The sequence below is a fragment of the Phyllostomus discolor genome, chromosome 10, assembly GCF_004126475.2.
Source record: "Phyllostomus discolor isolate MPI-MPIP mPhyDis1 chromosome 10, mPhyDis1.pri.v3, whole genome shotgun sequence".
NCBI classification, from domain to species: domain Eukaryota; kingdom Metazoa; phylum Chordata; class Mammalia; order Chiroptera; family Phyllostomidae; genus Phyllostomus; species Phyllostomus discolor.
In genome coordinates this window covers 1,575,147-1,597,686 of record NC_040912.2, presented here as the reverse complement: position 1 = coordinate 1,597,686, position 22,540 = coordinate 1,575,147, and the positions used below count along the sequence as shown (strand labels likewise).

The 22,540-nt window shown below is 61.4% G+C and overlaps 1 protein-coding gene across 4 annotated transcripts in view; it reads left to right on the top strand.

The window, feature by feature from the left end:
* Positions 1-704: 704 nt before the first annotated feature.
* Positions 705-22,540, top strand: part of GRB10 (growth factor receptor bound protein 10) — a 112,434-nt gene continuing 90,598 nt past the window's right edge. For 2 of the 4 annotated variants that reach the window (XM_036010383.1, XM_036010382.1), the window contains exon 1: positions 705-911. The gene's annotated coding sequence lies outside the window, so the exon portion shown is untranslated. The remainder of the gene's footprint in view (positions 912-22,540) is intronic. The other 2 variants (XM_028525461.2, XM_028525460.2) reach the window with 1 other exon arrangement.

Genomic DNA, 22,540 nt, shown 5'->3' with positions numbered 1-22,540 from the left:
TGGCCTCATTAATTCAGGCGTCCTCTGCGCGGGGCACTAGGTGTCAAAGGTGGGACTTTATCTACCCCCAGGCCGGCCTGCTGCCCATTTCAAAGATAGGACGGGAGGCTCGCTGGTATTAAGAACCTGTGTAGGGCCTCCGCCCTCCACTAGCAAGCACTCCAGTGCTCTCACGCAGACGGGGAAACTGAGGCTCGGAGAGGCGAGGCCCCGGACCTGGCTGGCTGTGAGCAGACAGCGCAAACCCAGGCCCCCTTTCCCGCCCAGGAGCACCGGCTCCTGCGCCTTGTCCTTCCGCTGCGCCTGGATGCAGGGATCGGACTGCACCGGGAGGACTTTTGAGTTGCAGAGAATTCGCTTGCAAATTGCCTCTCGGGATAGGTCCGATGTGTCCTCCGCTGGCGCCCGGGCCTGGGATGTGGGGATCCCGCGTCCAGGGGTCCCGGGAGGAAGGACGAGGGGTCTGGCGCCCACGCCCTGCTGCCTGCCCCGCGCACGGCCCGGGCAGCTGCCGCTAGAGGGTCCGGCCCCGCGCCCGCGCCACGCCCTGCGCCTGGGCCCCGGCTCCGCCCGCGCTGGCGGCGAGCGGTCCGGGCGGCGGCGGCGGGAGGAGGAGCAGGAAAAGCGGCCGGGGGAGGAGGCGGAGGCGGCGGAGGCGGAGGCGGCGGCGGCGGGCGGGGCCGGGCCAGTTTAAAGCCCATCGAGGGGGTGGGGAGGCCGTGAGGAGGCTGGCAGGACCGAGCGGCGCGCCGGCAGCAGGCGCAGCGCTCGGAGGCCGCGGACACCCGCGCGGAGCAAAGTTTGCGCTCAGCCCCTCGGGGCCCCGGGACGCCCCGCGCGCTTCGCCCGCCTGAGCCGGGACGAGGGTCGCCGGTAGCCACGCGGAGACAGCCGGGAGCGGAGCCGCGCAGGTACGAAGTTGGGCGGGGAGCGCGGCCGCAAGTTACTTTGTGGTCGGCGCGGCGGGGCCAGGCGGGCGGGCGGTCCCCGCGCCGTCATTGTCTGCGCGCTGCCGCCGGGCTGGGGACGCCGGGCGCCGCGGGGGCGCGGCGGGCGGAAGGGCGTCGCCTGCGGGCCGGGGGCTGCGGCGCCCGGGGCTCGGCCGGCGGCGCGCGGAGGCGGGGAGCGGGCTGCGGGCGCGGGCGCGGGCGCGGCGAACGGGCCGGGCTGTGCGCGCGGGTGTCGGACCCCGGGGGTCCCTGGAGCCGGCGGCGCCTCCGGGAACCATCCCGTCGGACGCCGGCAACTCGGGGTGGAAGCCAGGGCCGGGCTGGGTGGGGGCCGCGCCGTCAGGGCTCAGGCCGAGCTCCCGGGCCGCCCCGAGGATGGGCGCCCGCGCTCCTGCAACCCCTGGTGCGCCCGCGCCCGCGCGGCCATACACTCCTCAACCCAGAGCAGCCCGGCCTCGGGACGTAGACACACACATATATTTTTTGGGTTCCGTTAGTGACCCCGTTACCCGCCGCTGGGGCCTAACCAGACTGGAGGGCTCGCGGATTAGCCGCCCGCCAGCCGTGGAAACGTGATAAGAGCCGTGCGGTTTGCAGAAGGAAATTTCTGATGCAACTCTCCGCCTTCCCCGATTGCCTCTCCAAACGCCCGCCTGGAGAAGGCCCTGCAGCGTGTGCCTTAAGGAAATTAGGGTATTCTCTACTTTTTATTACGTTCCCCTCCTCTCGGGGTTGGAAGAAAAGCCAACTTTTGGTCGTTTGCCTTGACGGGAACGTTGGGAACTGTTGGGAGCCACAGGTGACCAGGACGGGGTCCCGGATCCGTGTGGCCCATGCCCTGGAAAGAATGCTTTCCTGCAAACACGGTGCCCAGTTTCATTCAAGGGACGCAAAGAAAAGACCCAAACAAGTAGCGCTCGTGAGTAAATGCGCGTCGTTGCACAACTTTTCTGGGTGCCGCTGTTTACAAGGCCAGGCCCAGAACACTTTGTTTCTGAAAACGCTGAATCAGCCGTTTGGAGCCCCCGGCTTCAGACACACACGGCGCCCCACGCCACACCGCGCTGGCCTCCGCTCCGAGCACATGTGAGCGCGGCCCCGGCGCTGACCGCGGCGCCCAGCACAAAGCTGGCCATTCCTCCCAGGGGCTCCCTTGCAGCCCCCTCCCCTTCTCTCGGGAAGGGAAAATAGGTAGAGCCTCGGTTTCTGCGGCAGGAAAAAAAAAATCCTGATTTATGGGCACAGGGGAAGTGTCTTTTCGGGGAGGATTTTATCTGGTAAAAGCCCTGAAACCCAACGTATTTCCAGGAATGATCTGGATGGTTGGGTTTTGTGGGTTTTTTTTTTTTTTTCTGTTCCAGATCAGAACTCTAGGATGACGGCACATAACATTAGAGTTTTATTGGGAATACTTGAAAGAGGGGGGCCACACAGGCCAGGCTCCGGGTTACAGGGAGTCCGAGGGCAGCCTGGGTTGCCCGCCTGGCCAGCGCACCCGTGTAACTGAGAAGCGCAGCCACCAGTGCTCCTGGGGCACGTCCGGAGCCCCGTTGCATTTCACCCCCCGCCAGCCCCCAGACCCCCATTTTACAGGCGTGGACACCGAGGCTCAGGAGGTTACATCGGCACGCCCGGGGTCCCATGGCCCGCGTGCAACGAGGCCATCACCAAAACCTAAACTCCGGATGAGTTTTCTTTTTAGTTCTGTGCCTTTTCTGCTTCTGCCCAAGTACCTGGGCCTCGGAGGGAGCGATAGCTTGAGGGCGGCCCCTGCCAGACCCGCCCCTGGAGAACAAGGGGGCTCTAGGACCCTCCCGGGGGCTCCCAGCCTGCCCGCGCTCTGCCGTGACGGCCCGAGCCATCACCAATATTTTCCTTTGTCCACTCACTGTTTACACTTAAACACACGTTTATTTTGGAAGGAGACGTCGACGTCCACTCGCCGTGTTTATTGTCACCACAGCGTGTTTTAATAAAAGCCGTGTGCACCCCCGAAGTCTCCCGTTGCCTGTGGTCCGTGGTCTGCGTCGTCTGGGGGGCAGCGCCGGGGCTGGGCCAGATGCCTTCTGTGTGCAGACCGGGACCCTGGGGCTGGAGAGGCTCCTGCCCGGTGCTCGGCCAGGGCCGTGCATGGCGGTGGGCGCCGGGATCGGAACCCAGGGCAGCCCTGGCTCGGGGGCAGGGACCGTGTGTGTGTGGACGGTCGGCCTCCCCAGGGAGAGGGGAACAAAGTCAGACCCCGAGAGCCGGTCCAGAAGTGTTGAGACGGACGGTCCAGCTGCTTTGAGACCTCACGGCGTCTAGAGACCGGATTCCTCTCGAACAGACGTCGAGGTGTCCTGGAGCTGGAGAGATGTGGGGGTGGCGTGCCGCGTGAGACCCCATGCTTTAAAGGCCGTGTAACGAGAAGATCGCACGCCCTCGAAATTCTGCACGACCCTTCACCGCAGGGGAAGAAGCACCGGCGTGAGACGGGGGTGTGTGAGCGTGCCCCCCAGAACTCAGCGCTGGCTCAGGGGACTTCTGTCCTGTGTCCTGGGGAGGTGGCCTGTGTGTTTGCAGTTTGTGGCAGACAAACCCTGTGTCCGTCTCCCCACCCTGAAATTGCATGGGCTCTCGAAGAGAAGATATTTGCTTTGCTTTTCATTTAAGGCACCCATCTTATGTCCAAAATGTAAATAAAACTCTTTCTGCTGGTGGAGATTTTTTTCTTTAAACTCGTCCCATTTTTTTTTTTCCGTTTACCCTCAGAAGTACGGGCGAGCATGGGAGAGATGAAGACAAGTCAAGCCACGTGGTAGGTGAGGCTCGACAAACAGGTGCTCTGGGGGCCCGGGGGCCTTCCCCAGGGCTGGGGCCGATGGGCGTGTGACCGATCTCATCCATTCCGGCCCTGGCTGGCGTGTGATTTGTGTTAGTGTTTCAGCTGCACATTTCTGGGGTGCTGTCTCTGTCCCCTGCCTTCTCCTGCGAGGCTGCCTCCCCCCTGCCTGCCCTCCCTGGCTCAGAGCTGCTTCTGAGCTGGTCTCTGAGCAATGGGCTTTTTCGTCTGCACTCCCAGCGACCCTGGGGCCTGTCAACCCAGAGGAGAGGCAAGCGGGTGAAGCTTAAAGCCACCAGCTGCTGGCAAGGCTGACGTCCCTCCTTGAGTAATGGAAGGGAAGACGGCATGGCTGTCCTTGGAGACGGCGACAAGAGCAGCCGTGTCCCGGGGGCAACAAAAGCCATCTCAGAGGTGGGACTGAGTGTGTGACTCCCTGCTCTGGGGACACACGGACTCTCGGGAGAGCTCGCTCCGGGCTGGAAGGGACGGGCCGGGTGTCAGAGGGGCCTTGCTGTCCTCTGTGCTGCCCTGCCCACACGTGCAGATGGGGTGTCGGGTGGAGACACCTCCCCTGCCCCCGAAGTCGGGGTCTGGCTGTGGGGTTCCCGCCTGGGACCCGTGGGGTGACGGCGGCTCGTCCCGACTGGATGCCACTGGGAAGAGAAAATGCCCTTCCTGTGTGTTCAGCCGCCAAGTTTCTTGTGGGTTTGGGGGAGGGGCCCTTGGAGAGTCAAGATCCTGAATCTGAGGCTCTTCTTTGGGTCAGGGACTGTGTGATTCAGCACCCACAGCGGGAGTGGGGTCCAGGGGGCATGTGCTCCCCCTCTTGGCCCAGGACAGTGGCCAGCGCTGACCAGTGCACACGCACGCTGCCTTGGAGGGGCTCTGCTCTCTGCCGTGTGCTAGCTCCAGGGGCCCGAGCGAGCCAGCTCAGCTCCTCAGGAAGGTGGGAGTCACGGGTTAAAGTGGGTCGGGAAGGTAAGATGCTCTTGGAGTTGTGTGTACCACACCCCCCGGGGCTCCCCCCACCCCCGCCCCGTGCGTGGCTCCTCGAGAGAGCGGGGAGACGCCGCTCCTGGCACGTTCAGCCCTGGCTTTGAGCTGCTTGAGTGCCCTGCTTTCTATTAATCTGCCAGGTCCGCCAGAAAGAGAACTCCGCTTTCGGTATTTTTGTCTCCTGGTGCTCTGCTCGGGTCAGCCGCACAAAGCCTCTCGGGCTGAGGGTCTGAGCAGCCCCCCCCACCCCCCACCATGCCTGCGAGTCCTTTCCCTGCCTGCAGGCAGCAGACAGGGGCTGTATGCAGGAGCAGAGGCGGGTGTGGGACGGCCGCCTCACCTGGCTGTGCACCCATCCGGGCCAGACGGCGGTGAAGACCAAGCGTCAAAAGTTGGTCCCTTGAGACCAGGAGTCAGCAATGCTCAGGCTCAGGCTCAGCCAGGCTGCAGCACGGGCTGGGGCCTCCCTGTCGGTGGTGGGGCTGGGGGTTTGGTCTCTAGGACCCCGAGGTCGGTTGGTGTCTGAGTGTCCGGAGACCTTGCTCCAGCTGGGCCTGAGGTGCGTGTGCACTGCTGGTCCCGGCCAGTGGGCCGTGCCCCTGGTGGGGGTTGGGGGGCTGTGGGAAGTGCTTCTGCACACCGGTGGGCAGCCCGGCATCCCTCTGAAGTCCTGACCGGGTTCCTGTGCCCGGCCCACGGGCCTGAGCACCAGCAGGTACAACCTCACCTGGGGACGTGGCTCACGACGCAGCCGGCACAGAAAGAGCCCGGCGCGTGCCCAGCTCCTCCCGTGGAATTTCTCTGTAAGTAGAATGAATGAGTGGTCCGCGGCCATCAGGCCCCCTCTGTGAGCTGTCCTGCGCATCACTTCAGGAGTCCTGTGGGGGCCGCCGAAGGCCGAGACCCCCAAGGGTTGCCTGAGACCCCTTCTCCCTCATCCGGTCAGGTGGCCATCCACAGCACGGGCCTCCGGGGCCACTGGCCACCGGCTGCCGGGGTTCCTGTGGCGATTCCCTTGGAGCGCAGGGACCCTGCGCACCCTGGCTTCTCCCATGAGCTGGGCCTCTGGTTTGTTATTTGTCTTTTTAACTCATCCCCGAGAGTGTCTGGGCAGTGGTTTCTTCCAGCCTTTTATGAGCCGAGCACTCCCTTCAATATGAACATTTTATAATACCACGTATCTAATAGGAGTAATAATTTCAGGGTTCCCTGCTCCAGGAAACCCGCAGCCACCAGCAGCCACTAGGAACCAAGGCGCTTTGAAATTCAAAAGCTCCAGCAGTGGCCTCAGGCATGGAGGGCGCGTTCCCTGGCCCAGGGACCATGCCCCTCCTCCCCGAACCTGGGCGCCTGCTGGGGAGGGCTGCTCCCACCCGGGGGGAGGGGAGGGGGTGCTGGCCGGCCTCCAGGGTCTTCTAGGTGTTCTGTGTGGCCAGCACAGGGGGCGGGTGTGTGGCCTGAGCGTCTCCTCCTCGCTCTTTCTAGAAGGCCCTTCTCTCTTCCGAAGAACTGGGTGGATCTCATGGCACACCCTCCCGCTGTTTCTAGAGAAATGGGACTGAGGCCTGGGCCAGCGTGTCCTGGAGGTGATGGCACCTTGGCGGGGGCACAGGCAGGCAGAGCCCGTGGCCCTGTAGCCAGCCGTCCCTTCGGGGGGCCCATCTCCTGCTGGCCCCGGGGGAGCCTCGCCAGGCACGTCCTGTCCGTGGGAAGGGTCCCCCGGTGGCGTAACTCTCCACTCCCAGCACAGGCTGTTTTTACATTTGGTTTGATTTTTTTTCCCTGAGTGACATCTGTGCGTGAAGAGTCCGATCATTCCCCAGAAGTGAGCAGGCTTATCAGTTGGGTTTTTTCTGTCTTTGCCTTCATATTTCTAAGCAGATGTCTGCGTACTGAGTTGCAGCTCCTCCCCACCTGTTCCCTGCTCCACCCCCGCCCTCCCGGCCCCCAGCTCCCTGCCGGGAAGGTCCTGTGTGCCCTCCACACTTGAACTTCCCTCTCCGCCTCGTCTCTTCTGGCGGCGCGGGCTCGGCCAGCACAGACCTCGGCCCCCATAATGCCGCTCCTGGCCGGGCCCTGGACTTGCCTGGGGTGTCTGTGTCCGTCTCGCAGGACGTTTTGTTTTCTCCCGGAGTTGCTCTGGCATCTGCTTTGTGGTTTATCGCTCCCCGCCCCCACTCCAAACTGACACAGTTGTGCAAATGTCCTTTCACACACCCTGGGTGTGTGGCCAGTTTTATCTCCGGGAAGCCATCTCTCGCCCACCGGGGCCTGGTTGCCCCCGAGACTCCATCCTGGCTGCCCCGGCATCCTCCTTCCCCATCACCCCGGGGAGCTGCCCTGTGCTCCGCTCTTGGACCCCTCTCGCCTGGTTTCCTTCCAGCAAGTGAGGGTGTGCATTTCATCGTGACTTCCAAAAAAGAGGTGCGTGCAGATTTTTTGGAGACCTCGCGTGTCTGCAAATGTCCTTGGTCTCCGCTCACAGCTCACAGTTTGTCCGAGAGCGCACGTCTCACTGGCCACAGTTTTCCCTCGGAAACTCGAAGGCTGTGGTCCTCTTGGGGCAGCACACAGTGGGGAGGGCAGCCCACGGTGGGGAGGGCAGCACATCGGATACTTGGTTTGTCGTGTGAACATTTCCCCCCGTCGCCGTTGGCTTGTTTTCCCCCCTTTTCCACGTCTGCAAGCTTGTAGGCTCTTCTCTTTGTGTCTTTGTTTGGGAGTCTCTCGAAGATGATGAGCCGTGCTGAGGCCCTCGTCCACCCCGCCGGGCACACCCAGGGCCCCTTCAGACCGGGAGCACAGAGACCCCGGGGGTGGGACAGATTTTTGAGTTAATTCCTTCATTTCCTTTCTTCCACGCATTTCTTCTCTCTCAGGAGAACGGCTGTTCTTCGCCCATCCTCGGCCTGGACTGCTTCTCCAGCTCCCGTGGCGTCTCTGTGGTGGTGTTCGGGGTTGGGGAGCAAAGCAACTTGACTCTCTGGCTTTTGCAGCAGATTTTTCTATCTTCATTTTTCATTTCTAAGGACCTCTTTGTTTCTTTTGGTCTCTTTAAACTGACTTTATTTCTTCAGAATGGCTTTAGATTCCCTACAAAACACTGAGTGGAAAAGAGAGAGATTTCCTATCTGCCTGCCCACCCCCACCCCACCCCACCCCCGCCCGCCCCAGGGGCTCCACCGCCTCCCTCCCCCGCACCACCCCCACCCGACTGGGACTCGGGTCGTAGGCAGTGAACCTACCATGACGAAACATCACCCGCAATGATTATCCCTATTTTAATGGTGTAATATTCCCGTTTCATAGATGCACTGTTTATTTTTTTTTAATCTCTTTTTGGAGATACTGGTTTCTGTTTTAGTTTTTTTTCCTGCAGTTTCCTCTCTCCAGTTTTTCCAGCATTTATTCATTTTTAACATTTTTTCTGTGTGCCTGTGTCCGGCTGACCCAGAAAGCAGAACCTCGGGCAGGCAGGAACTCCTGCGAGTGTTTATTTGAGTGTGCAGGCCTGGGGGAGCGGGGGGAGGGGAGGCAGGGCAGGCCCTCGGCCCAGGGCCGGGCCTTCTGGATCCCTTCCTGGCCTCTTCCTCTGTCTTCCCTCTCGCTCTCCCACATCCTGGACCGGCTGCTGGGAGCTGGGAGCCCTGGGATTCCTCCAGTGCCCCGTGGCAGAGGGGGCCCTCCCGGCCGGCAAGCCCCTCTTTTTACCCTGGAGGCTGCGGGAGGCCGAGAGGGAGGCTGGGTTCTCCCCCACCGACAACTGGCTCTGGGACCCGAGGCACGTCCCTCTGTCTGCACTTGGATTTCTTCTCGGCTGCCAGGGGTGGACGCCGTGCCTTGGGTCCCTCTTGCAGCCTCTCTGTGGCCAGGAGCAGGCCGGGCTCGTGGTGACCCACCCCACAAACCGAGGGGGGCTTGTTGCCCTTCGTTTTGGGGTGGACACTTGGCTCATGGCTGCTCTCAGAGCCTGCCTCCAGTCTGCTTGCATCTGATGGAAACTAAGTATTAAAAGGACATGGGCCTGGTCTCCCGGAGCCCCTCCTCCTCAGGGTGAGTACCTGCTGCTGCTTCGCCCTCCTGGTGTGGCCGGTTAGGGGTCCTGCCCCAGGGGGCCTGGCCGCTGGTCCTCGGGGCGCCTGCAGGCAGCTTCTGTGTGCCTTTGAGCACGGCCCCCCGCTCCCTTGGCGCCTCTCAACATGAGGCGGGGTCTGAGTTTCCGCATTCACCGCCCCCCTGGGCGCTTACTGTCCTTGCTGCCATCGACAGCTCCCAGCCCTTTCTGCCGTGCCCCCCATGGGGAGGGGTGCCGCCTCTGTGCACCCATCCTGTCACCTGTGCAAGTCACCCAACACCTCCAGCCTTCCGTCTTCCTTCATGCGCTGCAGGGTTGTGCATCTGTGCATGCACGCACTCGCGCGTGTGTGTATGTATATGTATAGGTTGTGACTAGCAGGTAGCAGAGATCCCATATGCCGCGTCTACTTTGCTTGCTGACTGTCATTTTAAATGGCTCTCTTTTGCCCGTGATGCCCAATGGCTTTCTGCCTGTGGCTCCGAGACCCCGTCTCTACCTTGCTGTTCTTGCTCTCACATTTTTGGGGAGGGATGTCGGGCAACACTGACCCTGGACAACCAGAGCTGGCTGGCTTCGGGGTCCCACGGTCCTCTGAGGCGAGTAGGGAGAGGAATGGAGCTGTCTGACTGGTCTGGTGGACCTGAGATTTCCCCCTGGTGCAGCGTTCTGTATGGCTTCACGGGTGGGTGGGGGGAACTCTGGGGTTCTGTGAGTGGCCGGTGTGTGTGTCCTTGCCCATCAGGGTGGGGGGGGCTTTTGGCGGAAGACAGGACAATGGAAGGCGCGGGAGGTTCTTTGGATTTCCACGAGAACCAGGGATCTGGGATCAGAACAATGGAGGGGCCCTCTGGGGCCTTGGAACACGACCCATCCATCACACCAGGCTTGGCCCTGGGATTCCAAAAGTGCCTCCCCCTTGCATTGGAGAAGTGTGGTCCCAGGGCAGGGAGGCTGGGGCCCTGCTGTAGTGGGGTGTTGGGGGTGTGTCCCATTGGGCGTATTTGGGAGGCAGGGCGGTATCCCAGCCTTGCTAGATGGAGTCCCCGCTTCTCTATGTTGGAGTATACCAGGCTGTGTCACGGGGGCCACGGACTCGGGGACCAAGTATCACGAGCCAAGCTCCGAGGTCCATCCAGGCGGAGCTGTGCGTCAGCGCATCAGCTGAGCGCTCTCCCACGCTACAGGCGCTGCACTGTACTCTGGGCCGCCTGTGCCAGCGCCCAGCTGCGTGCGCGCAGCGACCCCATGCGGCAAGTCCCTCGCAGATCCACCAGCCAATCCGTTCGCGGTGTGTGGCTCCGCTGTCCAATCCTGCACGCCAATCTGCGGACCGGCGCGCAGTCTCCCACGCTGTGCGCTATGCGCAGCGCCGCCTGTGCCGCTTGTGCCGCGCGCGCGCACGCGGCGGCGTGCACGCAGCAACCCCGTGCGAGCGGCAAGTCCCGGAAGCGCAGCAGGGGCCGGCACTGAAGCGGGCGCAGCTGCCGACATGTCCGCGGTGTGTCCGCTTCTGCGCAACGGCCAGCGGACCAGCTGAGCGGTCGCCCAGGCTGCGCACCGTGCACTGCGCCGCCTGTGCCTGCACCCAGCTGCGTGCGGCAAATCCATGCAGCAAGGGCTCGGCACCCTTGCAGATGCATCCGCCTACCTGTCCGCGGTGTGGGTCTGTTGTCCGCTTTTGCCTACTGGCCGGTGGACCAGCCGAGCTGACTCCCACACTGCGCACGGTGCGCTGCGCTGCCCGTGCCTGCGCTCTGCCGTGTGCGCATGCGCCTGGCGATCGCGTGCGCGCGGCAAGTCCTGGGAACGCGGCAGGTGCCGGCACCGACGTGGGTGCAGCTGCCGACGCATCCGCTGTGTGGCTCTGTTGACCGCTTCTACGCGCCGGCGGCGGACCCCTGAGCTGTCTACCACAATGCGCACTGCGCCGCCTGTGAACGCGCCGGGCCCGGTGCGCGCAGCGGCGCCGTGCGCGCGGCAAGTCTTGTGCGGCAGAACTCGCGGGGCACCCTCGCAAGTTCATCCACTGACCTGTCCGCGGCATTCTTTTATTGTCCATTTCTGCGCGCTAGTCCGCACACCAGCTAAGAGACCTCGTATGCCGCGCGCTGTGCACTGTGCCGCCAGTGCCCGCGCCCGGCCGTGCGCGCGCAGCGGCCGCGTGCGCGCAGCAGCCGCATGCGCGCAGCGACTCCCTGCGTGCAGCAAGCCCTGCGCAGCAGGTGCCAGGCACCGACGGGAGTGCAGCGGCGGACCCATCCGCGGTGTGGCTCTGTTGTCCTATACTACATGCCGGTTGGCGGACCGGCTGAGCGGTTTCCCACGCTGCGCACTGTGCACTGCGCCGCCTGTGCCCGCGCCCGGCTGCGTGCGCGCAGCGACCCCGTGCGGCAAGTCCCGCGCAGCGGGTGCATTGGCCGACCCGTCCTCGGTGTGGCTCTGTTGTCTGCTTCTGCACATCGGCCTGAGGACCAGCCCCAGCAGTCAGCCGCGCTGTCCCCGCCGCCTGCCGCCTGTGTGGTCCAACGGCTCCGAACGCTACGCGTTCTGGGAAGCGCCGCTCCCAGCCTGGCCTTGGCCGCCCGCGGAGTCCAGGGTCCCGTAGCCTCTGTGGATGGTAGCTGTCGCACGTGTTGTGTAACCCTTTCTAATCTTAATTGTTTAATATGGAACAAGTAATGACTGCACCCAGATAAACCCGCCGCTATCTCTTAGCCAAGTGGCAGGCAGTGGTGTGGGAGTAGCTGGAGAAATGGACCCTTCTGTCTGCCAAAGACAAATACCAAGGCCTGCCTGGACTTCTTTTAAACCTTGATTACGTACATGGTCTGGTAGAAAAGCCTGGGGTACACACATCTGGTCACATTGCCTCTTGCTCCACAAATCCGCCTCCGCCATCGCCATCAGGGGACCGCGCCAGAGGACCGAGGCGAAGAGAGAAGATGTGGGGAGAACTCCCATTTCTGATGGCCTTGGACTCCCTGCTCCCAGCAGGGGTGGGGCTGTCTCACCCCAGCTCTGCAGAAAAAACAGTCAGATCACCTGTGTCACACGTTGATTGTCCCTTTGATCAACTGCCATCTGTGCGTTGATGGCGGGAGCCCCTGCCAGGGAGTGAATGGAGGTCCGAGAGGCGCTTACCTGCGCACAGGTAGGGGCCGAGCGGGGAAGCTGCCGTCTGCACTGCCCGATGGCTTCACTCCACTCCCGGTGAGGGCCCGGGGGCCTGGGCCCCCTCGTTCTCTGTAAGTATGAGGGCCGGGACGACCTCGGGGATTTTGATGGGCGACACCCCGCAGTGCTGGGCCTCAGAGGCTGCTCACAAGTGGCGGCGGGACCAGGCACTGCCTTTGTCTCGTGCCTGTCCATGCCCTTTGCTTTCTGTGGGGTGTGCTAGGGTGTCCCCCCCGTGTATGGTGGGAGCCGGCGGCCCACGGGCTCTGGGTTGGGTGGCGGTGAGGGGGGAGGGGGGCAGGAGAGGGGCCTTCCGGGGTTTGCCTCTGCTCTGGGGCTCCCATGCATACAGGTGGGGGCAGTCCACCCGCTGCAGAAGCAGGTTGCATTGACTGGGGTGCACTGAGGGTGGGTGCCGGTTGCTTTCCTCGTCCCTGTACCAGGGAGGCAGGGGCGGCGGGCACCCTCTCGTAGGCAGAGGGTGCTGCACCCCAGCTCCCGAAGAGCACAGCGGGGGGAACTAACGGGAACCCCACTGCTGACTCACAGGCGTTCGAGGAGTGTCAGAGCAGGTGGGCGGGAGGGCAGGAGGGTGAGTGACTCGTCGCGTCTCCTCGGGCTCTCCGCCCCTCGCCCCCACCCAGAGCTGGGTTCTGCATGCCCGGAGAACACTGGGTCTTTTGAGTCTCGGAACTTGGCGACATTTCACAGCCCATCGACGCTCAGCCCTCGGGGTCCCGCAGAAGCCAGGCCGCCTCTCAGGGCGTGGGCCTCGATTTTGTGAGACCATCTCAGGTCCCGCTTGAGGGCTCGCCCAGGGGCACGCTCCTTCCCGGACAGGCGGGTTGCGCCCCGGTGACGCCTAGGTGGAGGAATGTGTGTGTGGGGGAGACCAGGCACTGTCAAGGTGTGAACCCTGACTCACCTGCGGCAATCGCCTGCCTCCCGTCACGTCCCGGGTCCCGTCGCCACCTGGGGAGCTCACGGTCCGGGGTCGGGACCTGGAGTCCCACGTCTCTGTGAAGCACCCCAGAGACTCCTATGGGCCCAGAGCTTGGGGAGTGTCACTTTGCTGTGTTGTCACCCCAGCTCAGGGGCTCTGTCCTGGGCCTGCCCACCGCTGGGCCCCTGGTGCTAGGGCCAGAACGTTGGCACCTCCCGCTTGCCCGCGCTGTTGCCCAACTGGGAGGCTGAGGGCAGCATGCGGGGGCGAGGGGTGGGGGGCGCCTGCAGGGGCCCTGAGCCCCGGGGCCCTGAGGGTACGGTCTGTCTTCTTCATCAGACTTCAGAGGGAAGTTGTCCCGGTCCCGGGGCTACCCAGCGCCACCCAGGACGGGACGCCGACAAGCGCCCGGCACTTGGCATGGCCACACGTCACACCCAAAATTGGTGCGAGGGGCCGGGTTCGGCCGTAGTTCGTGGGTGAGCTCTAGATGCCTGCCCCGGCTCGAGGCCTCCGTGTGTCCACGGTGCCTCGGAGTCCCTGAGCGTGACCTCTCTCCGTTCTGGGACGGTCAGGGGGCTTGCTTGGCCCTTTGCCTTGGCCGCCCGGCCTAAGGGTTTTGAGAAGGCCCCTGGGCGGCTTCTAACCAGGACCTGTTCCGTCACTCACTCAACGGGTGTGTGAGGAAGCGCCTTATCTGCCGTGCCTCCCCCCGCCCCACTTAGTCTGAGAACAGTGACATCTGTGGAGGAAGGGACAGCGAGCAGGCGGATGGCGTGGGCGGACAATTAAGAAGCGATATAAAGGTATCTTTCACTTACTTCCCTGGAGGGCGCTGGCAAATCTCAGCGCTGACACCAGTGAACTGTTAACAGGACTGAAAACAGGACTTAAACCTCCATACCAACGTGTCACCTCCCGGAGGCCTTGGGAAAATGCAGCAGGCTCCGCTCCCGGGGGCGCAGGGCGGGGCCGGAGCCTCCGCATTTCTGGTTCTTCCCTCCCGGGGCTGCTCCCACTGCCGGGCGGAGGGCCACGCGTCCCGTCCGGAGCTCTTCGCGGATTTCCTCCCCTCCCAGCCTCAGTTGCTTTGTCTTTACAAGCCCCTGGAAAGGACACTTTTCTGTGCAGGCTCTCTTGTTACCAGTGCTATTACTTAATCTAGGAACTCTTCCAGGCATTTTTCAGCGGCTGGCCCTGCGTCGTTACGAGTGGCATTCTTAAGTGTGCCCAGACTTTACTGCAGTTATAAACATGGGCATGTCCCGCCTGGACGTTGTCTTGGGTTCCCGTGGGCTGGCCTCGGTGGTTTCTCTTTTGTTTACGATACGGGAACACTTAGGAAGGCCTGAACGCTTCTGACTCCTGAGAGACCTGGGATGGATCCCACCTTCATTTTAGGGGGGTGAGGGGTGTGTCCCCACTGAGCCCCACTTCTCTGGAGGCCCTGCTGAGCACGTGCACCTCCCAGCATCCCCGGCGAGAACCCCACTCGGTGCACTCGAGGGCCCCAAGCCATGGAGACCTGAGTCCGCTGTCCCCAGGAGTCTGCCAGCTGGGACCCTGCGTGTGTTGTCAGTGTGAGCTGTGATTTAGGTGGGGCTGGGCAGTCCCTCCCTCTCTCCCTCCGTCCCTGTGCGGGACGGGACATCCCAGCGGCTTGAGAGTCTCACAGCACCTCTCCCTTGTTAGACCTTTGAGGGTGCCCTGCTGCCAGAGTCTTTCCGGGGTCACAGGTAATGGGCTGTTGGAGAGTTTGTGGCCCTGCCTCCCCTAGTTACTCAGCACCTGTGCGGATGGACCCCAGGGGGCTCGGACCCTTTCCCTGGCCCTCCTCTCTGAAGCGTCTCCCGGGCGTGGGGCGATATAAGATAACCCAGGGCTTCCCGCGGTCAGTGGGTGCTGCAGGGCTCCTGTCCGTAACCCGGCGTGCTTGGAAACGTCGGGGCAGATAAAGTTCGTTTCTTACCTTACATTTTTTCTTATTAATTAATTTTTAGAGAGAGAGGGAAGCAGGGGGAGGGAGTGAAAAAGAGACATCAATCTGTTGTGCCACCGACTGACGCGCTCATTGGGTGACTCGTGTGGGCGCTGACATGGGGTTGAACCCACAGCCGTGGCGTATTGGGCCGGCGCTTCCACCAGCTGCTCTGCCCGGCCGGGGCTGACACAGTTCGTTTCTTACGGCAGAACTTTCAGAAGATTTAGGGGGACACTCCAGGTGGAAGACAGATGACGACAGTTCCGGATTTAGGGGCACAGCGCCCCTCTCGGTGCTGATTACGGACGTCATAAGGCTAGTCTTCCATCGAGTCCTCTCCTTTTTCCCCAAAGCAGCTTTATTGAGCTGTCACCCACAAATCACCCAGCGTCCCCAGCTGCAGGGCGCCGCTCGGTTGCAGGTACTGCGTTACAGGTGTGCAGTTAGTGCGCGCGTGTAGGTAGACGGGCAAACACAGTACCCACCGTGTCCAGTTAACAGAGTCACAGAGAGACAGGGCCACCACCACTTGTGGAGGGACTCGTGAGGTCAGAAAGGAGCCCCTCCCCGTCGTTAGGGCTCTCTCTCCATCACCCCCCCCCAGCCCTAACGACCCCTCCCCCACTGGCCGTCTCCCCACCGAGGTCCCTGTTTGGGGCGTTTCTGCGACCAGGGCTGTGTGATCTGTGGTCTCAGTGCCTGGCTCCTTTCACTCGGCGTGAGGGTCGTGGGCTTCTCCACTGGTGGCCCATGTTGGCACGCCTTTCACGTTCGTGGCCGAACCACGTCACGCTTCCTCCCCTGGAGGCACACGCCACCTCTCGTCTGTCCGTGCAGCTGTCTGACCGTCTGGGTCGTGTGCACCGTCCCACTAGTGCAAAGAGTGCTTCCACGCGCTTTGGTCTGAGTGCCCACTGTCCGTGTGTGGGGGTGTACACTGACCGGGGAGGGGACTCGGGGGTCGTGGGGCGAGTCCCTGCGAGCATTCTCCTCAGCAACGCACAGGGATCCCAGTTTCTCCACATCCTGGGGACCTCATGATTTTTTATAATCACAGCCGCCCTAGTAGGTGTGAAGCAGTACCTCATCGTGGTTTTGACTTGCATTTTGTTGTTGAGTTGTGGGGGTTTTTTCCTATGTTGTGGGTATTAATCCCTAATCAGATACATATGATCCGCAACTCTTTTGTCCCTTCCTGTGGGTTATCTTTTCACTCTCTCGTCCTGTGATAAACGTTTTTCTAAAATTCGGTGCAGTTTAATTTATCTATTTTGTTCTTCTGTTTCCCTTCCCTTGGTGCCATACCCAAGACGTCACTGCCACATGCAGTGCCATGAAGATTTCCGTTTTCTTCTAGGAGTTCTGTGGCTTCAGCTCTTGCATGGAGATCTTTGATCCATTTCGAGTTCATTTTTAGGGGGTAAATGAAGGGTTCGTGTCATTCTTCTGGGTGTGGATGTGGGGTTTTCCTGGAATCGTTTGTGGAAAGACAGCCTACCGTTGGCTGGTCTGGGCGCCCTTGTGGAAGGTGACCCCCCCTCCCCGGGCGTGTAAGGGTTTCATTCTCGGGGCTCCCCTTTCTGTCCAGTCGGTCTGTGTGTCTGTCCTCACACCAGAATCACGCTCTTGGTTTCTGTAGCTCTGTGGCGAGTTTCGAAATCAGGAAGTGTGAGTCCTCCAACTTTGGGTTTCTTTTTCAGTGTTGTTTTGGCAGTTCAGGGTCCCTTGGGAATCCATATGAATTTTAGATAGCTTTCCAGAGTTCTGCCAGAACACATTGGTGGGATTTTGTGAGGGACTGCGTTCAACTGCCGATTGTTTGGACTTAACCATGTGAAGCCTCCCAGTCCGTGCACACGACATGCCTTTTCTCAGTCAGGCCTTCTTCCTGGTCCCGTGGGTGTGCCCGTAGCCCTCGCCGGACTCGTCTTTCGCTGCTCGCTCACATCTCCTTCTATTTTATTATTCCCGATGCTCCTGCAGATAGAACTGTTTTCTAATTGTCTTTTCGGACTGTGCACCGTGAGGGTGTAGAAACGCAGCTGATCTTCGCACGCTGGCTTTGTCCTCTGTAACTCGGAGGGATTTATCAGTTACTACTGATAGTTGTGTCTGTATGTGTGTGTGTGTGTGTGTTCAGAGCCTTTAGAGTTCTCTGTGCGTCAACACTGTGTTCTCTGGGAGCAGAGATAATTTTCGTTTTAGCTTTCCAGTGTAGGTACCTTTTCTCCCCCTGCATGCCTGGTCGTTATGGCTGAAGCCTCCTTGACTGTGTTGCCTAGAAGTGATGAGAGCGGGCGTCCTCGGCCCGTTTGCGGTCCGAGGGGGGAGCTGTCACTCCTCAGCCCTTAAGTGTGCTGCCATCCCCGGGTTTCCGTGTGCGGAACAGTCTATCCTGGTTGGGAGTGTTCTCCCGTTGCGGCCTGAACGTCTCGCCCCGGACTGCCTGTGTCGGTTGGAATCCTGGAGGTGGGGGCCTCCGGTGGGTGTCTAGGTTGTGAGGGTTTGGCCACCCCCATTGGGATTCGTGTCCTCGTAAAGGACGCCTTGAGGAGCTCTCGGGCTCCTCCTGCCAGGGGAGGACACGGGGCAAAGTCTGTGGCCCAGACGAGACCCATCAGCGGCCCCGGCGGCGGCAGCCCTGTGCTCTGGGACTCCCACCTCCAGACCCGTGAGCGGTGGCGGTCCGCTGCGTGCCAGCCCCCCGGTCTGCGTGTTGTTAGGGCGGCGAGCGTGGGCCGGGGCGCCGTGCGGGCTCTGCGTGAGTGGCCGTGTTGTGAAAGGACGTTGAATTTTGCCCAGTGCGCTTCCTCGATGGAGTGAGTTTCCTCTTCGTTCCACCGACGCGTGGATCGCCCTGGCTGATGTGTGTGCGCGTGTGCCGAGCCGTCCTTGCATTCCACCAACACGTCCCACTCGGTCAGGTTGGAATCTCTCACACTCGCACACACGCTGCTCGACCTGGCCCGCTCGTGTCTCCTCGAGGGGTCGTCTCGACAGGACCCATCAAGGATGTCGGTCTACGGCTGTCTTTCCTCGCGGTGACTCGGCTTTAGTGTCCAGGTGACGCACACGTCATAGAATGCTTTAGGGAGGGTTCCTCCTTCTGGAGGAGCTTGGGGGAGGGCTTGGTTGGGGGAGTCCTTCAGCTAAGCCCCCCGCCCCGGTTCAGGGCTTTTCTGTGTCCGGAGGCTTTCGGTGATTAAGTGAATGTCCCACCAGGCGTAGCCCAGTCCGGATCTCCTGTTTCCCCGTGATGCCGCGCTGCTAGCTGGCGTGCTGTAGGCGTTTCTCGATGCCGCTCGGGTGGCCCGCGTGTTGGCACGCGGTTGCTCACGATTTTCTCCTGTAATTCCTTTTATTTCGGTGAATTCCGTGGTGGTGTCCTTACTTTCATTTCTAATTTTAATAGTTTAACTGGCTTAGTCATTGTAGTTTGTTTTTTTTTGTGGCCCCATGCAGTGTAAATTTAGGAGGTTACTTGCATCGTTTTTAAAGGAAACATTTGTAGCCGTAAAATTTCTTTTCTGACTCCACTTTTTGAGGCATCCCATAAGTTTTGGTATGTTTTTGTGTGTTTATTTGTCTCAAGATATTTTAAAACTACTCTTGTGAATTTTTTTTTCTTGGACCCATTTGGGGTTTTGTTTTGTTTTTTTGACCCGTTGGTTTTTAAAGAGTCTATTAATTTCTACATAGTTTTGAGCTTCCCTGTTTTACTTTTGTTGTGGATTTTTAGTTTTAGTCTGTTGTGGTTGGAAAGATGCTTTTTATGACTTCAGTACTGTTAAATTTGTTAAGACTTTTTTTGTGGCCTAGCCTAGGGTTTACCCTTGAGGATCTTTTGTGTGCATTTGGGAAAAGTGTGTGTTTCGCTGGGACCGAGCGGTGTGCTCTGGGCACGTCCGTGGCGGCCCAGCGGCTCCCGGGGCAGCCCCAGCCCTCGGTGTCCCTGCCGACGGCGAGGCCGCCTGCTCTCCCCATGTCTGGAGGTGGAGTGTTAAAGCCTCCCACTGTTCCTGGAGAACGGCCCGTTCCTCCCTTCGGTTCTGCCAGTATTTGCCTCATATCTTTTGGGGCTCCGGCTTTTGGTGCATGTATGTTTGTAACTGTTACATGCTTTGCACGAGTTAACCCTTTCTCGATACACGATGTCCTCCTTTGTCATTGCAACAGGGCGCACGGAACGTGTATGGCAGCTGATGCTGGTGCGGCCACCTTGCTGTCTGTGCTCCTGGCAGCGTGCAGTGTCCTTTTACTTGTGATCCAGTTGTGTCTTTCAGTCTGAAGGGAGTCAAGGCTTGGAGGCAGCGTTTGGTTGGATTGTGTGGTTTTGTTCTCCATGCTTCCAGTCTCTGCCTCTCGATTGGAGGGTTTAATCATTAATATTTCGTTACTGCTCAGTCAGTGCCTCTGCCGTTTTGCTGTGTGTGTGTGTGTGTGTGTGTGTGTGAGAGAGAGAGAGAGAGAGAGAGAGAGGTATGTATCTTAGAGCTTCTTTGGCCCTTCCTCGCCCTAGAATTCTCGTCTTACAATGACCCTTCTGCTTTAAGGAGGGCTGCTTGTACTTGGATATGAACGTTTGCAGAATCAATTATGTTCAGCAGAACCTGTTACAAAACCCAGACCCTTGAACTGGTTGCTCAGGGGGCTCCCGCCCCTGCAGCCCGGCCAGCGCTCCGGTGGGACGCTGGGGAGGGGTCTCCATCTCCCACACGGCTCCCGAGCCTGCCGGGACACGACGGCGTGCTGCCATTTGAGAAGGAGGAGAGCAAGAATGTGACCGGGGGGTGGTACATTCCTCACTGTCCCTGGGGCTGGGTTTCCAGGGCTGCACTGGGTCCTCAGGACGGCCGTGCAAGGGAGGGAGACGAGGAGAGGGGGGTCTCTTGACAGCCAGATTCCGTGTTCGGGGCCGAGGGGGCGTTGGTGGAAGCGTTGGAACTACACCCTCAGGACCCCGGTCACAGGGGCTTTGGGCCCTTGAGGGCCAGCAGAGGTGGGAGAAGGTGGGAGGGCGAGTCCCATGTTTGCACCGAGAGCCCCCCCAGCTGGAACTCGTGGGGCGCGGGGGCCTGTGTGCTAAGAAAAGGCCTCGCTCAAGGATGTTGCTTCTTTGTTCTCGGGGCTTGTAAATATTAAACACAATTGTACGTGAACTCATGCCCCGGCCGTGCCCCAGCCGCCCCTCCTGCCCCGGGAGGTACTCAGTGCCCGCCCCCCCCCCCGGGGAGGTTTTTCAGGAACGGCCACACATCTGCACGGCCCCGGGGCTCGCAGCTGCGGAACGGCCCGGAGGCTGTGAAGTTTGGACACGTGGGTGGCGGCACGTTGTCCCGTGTTGCACGGTGACGCCGTCCACCTTGGTTCCAGGCGCGGCGGCCCCCTCCTCGCGTGGACAGTTGCGGCAACGGCCTTGGGTTTTGAGTGGGTTTGGGGGGCAAGGGGCGTATGTGGCATCGTGGCCTGCACCGTGTCACCCCCGCCTGCATCTCTCAAGACGTCTGAGACGGCCGGGGGTGCTCCTGGCGCGAAGGGGCCTCCCTCTCAGCGAGGCCGAGGCTGCTCTGGCAGGTCCTCGGGCACCCAGGGGCCCTTGGAGTGTGTGTGACTCTTCCAGCAGTCCCTCGGGGTGGGCCTGGGCTTTCTGAAGGCGAGAACCACAGTGCAGCACGCTGCTCCTCCCGGCCCCCGCCCCCGCCGGGGCTGAGTCTGGGGGGGAAGCAGCAGGTATCACCAAGGTCCTTGCCCCAGTTATTAGGAGAGTAAATCTCACGTTCTCAGGCCAGAAATAGATCCTCTTTCCCCACTAAGCGTGTGCTGGGGCCTGGGCGTGGTAATCCCGCGGCCGCCGCAGGCCGGGGAGACACAGCCGCCCTCTGTCCCCCACAGCCCGCTCCGCACGGGCTGTGGGTTCCGGCCGGCCACGGCACCAAACGGTTAACACGGAGGCCGGCACGCAGCCGGATCTGCGTCCAGGGAGGAGGCGGCCTGCGTTTTCTCCAGGGTGGGGGCGGGGCGCCGGGCCCGGACGCTGACGTGTGTGCGCGCTGAGTTCAGGCCCCTGGCTCCGCGCGCGGGAGGGAGGGCGGCCAAGCGGCCACGCCCTGGTGTCTGTGGGGGTCAGGAGCCCCCAGGGGCCTGGAGGCCGGAGCCGGGCCCTGCTGCAGAACTGGAAAGACTGGCCCTGTGACATTTCCTTCTGACTCTCCCCTCCGGGCGGCTCGTTCTGGAGGCAGGAAAGAATGTTCTACGACTGAGAGACGTGCGTCCTGCCAGGAGCAGGCGGGACGCGCCTCCGGGCAGCACGGCCGGGCCGCCCGCTGAGGTCACGGCCCCCGGCCGGTCCCCTGCCCAGAGCTGCCCAGAGCCACCCTCGGACGGAACGCCCACCCCAGGGGTCCTGGCCGGGGACATCTATTTACACGGCCACGTCTCCGGTGAAAAGTTCTGAAACAGGATTAGGAAAATATTTTCTGGCCGGAGAGGTCTCCTCGCTTTCTCTGCAGAGCTGCGTGGGCAGCCACGTCAGGGGCCGGGGGCTGGGGGGCTGGGGGCTGGGTCCCACCGTGTGCCCCCGGCACCCCCCAGAACGTCAGAGTGACTGGAGGTCCTTGAGCCACCTGAGTTCCTGTGGCCATGCGTGTGGCTCCCTGCCCCTTCAGCGTGAAGACAGACATTTCAAGGGGACTCACGTCTCCATAGAGAGAATGTTAATAAACGCGTCCTGTATACACCCAAGTGGCATCTTTTAAGGGGAAAAACAACTGCTTTTCAAGTCTGAAGCAGCGAAGGAGAAGGGGGAAAGGCCGCGGCGTATTTACTGGTGCCGGGGCCGTGGCTTCGACCTCTGCCCCGTTGCCGCCCACGGGACCCCTCGGGGGAGGGCTCCGCACAGGCGCAGGCCCTGCCTGGGCCGCCTGTACTTCTGACCCTGTGGCTGTGAGCTGGGGGAGGGGGTCCCCACAGTCCCCTCTCTGGTTCAGTCACTTGATGGAGTTCACAGGATCAGGAAGACACCTTACTTAGGTTTACTGGTTTATAACAAAGGGCACCACTCGGGAGCAGCCCCAGGGCAGAGCAGCCTAGGATAGGGGTGGGGGGACACGGGGCACCCCCCTCCCAGCATCCCCCGCAGCATCCCCCAGCTGGGAAGCTCTGCACACGCTCTCCTGCAGGGAGTTTAAGGAGCTGCTGTGGCCTAGCATGGCCGGCCCAGCTGCGGGTGACGAACTGGGCCGCCAGGCCCCTCCCCTCTCTGGACAGGCTGAGGGTTCCAGCTCCATCACCGGGCCTTCGCCCTTCCGGGGGCGACCCCCAGCCACCTGGGCAAGAAACAGCCCCCCCCGGAAACTCTCAGAGGTTTAGGGGCTGTGCCCCAAAATGGGCAGAGACCAAGCCCGTGTTGTCGCGTGTCACAGGGGAAAGCACAGGAAGCCACAGGGCGTGCTTGTCCAGGGGAACGTCCAGGGGACTGCAGAGTGCAGGGCAGAGTCAGGGACACGGGGGACATGTCATCTGCATTTGCAAAGAGAAGCCTTCTCCCTAGCTGACGCTGCAGCCTGCTTTTGTCAAAGTGAGAGATTCCGGAGGT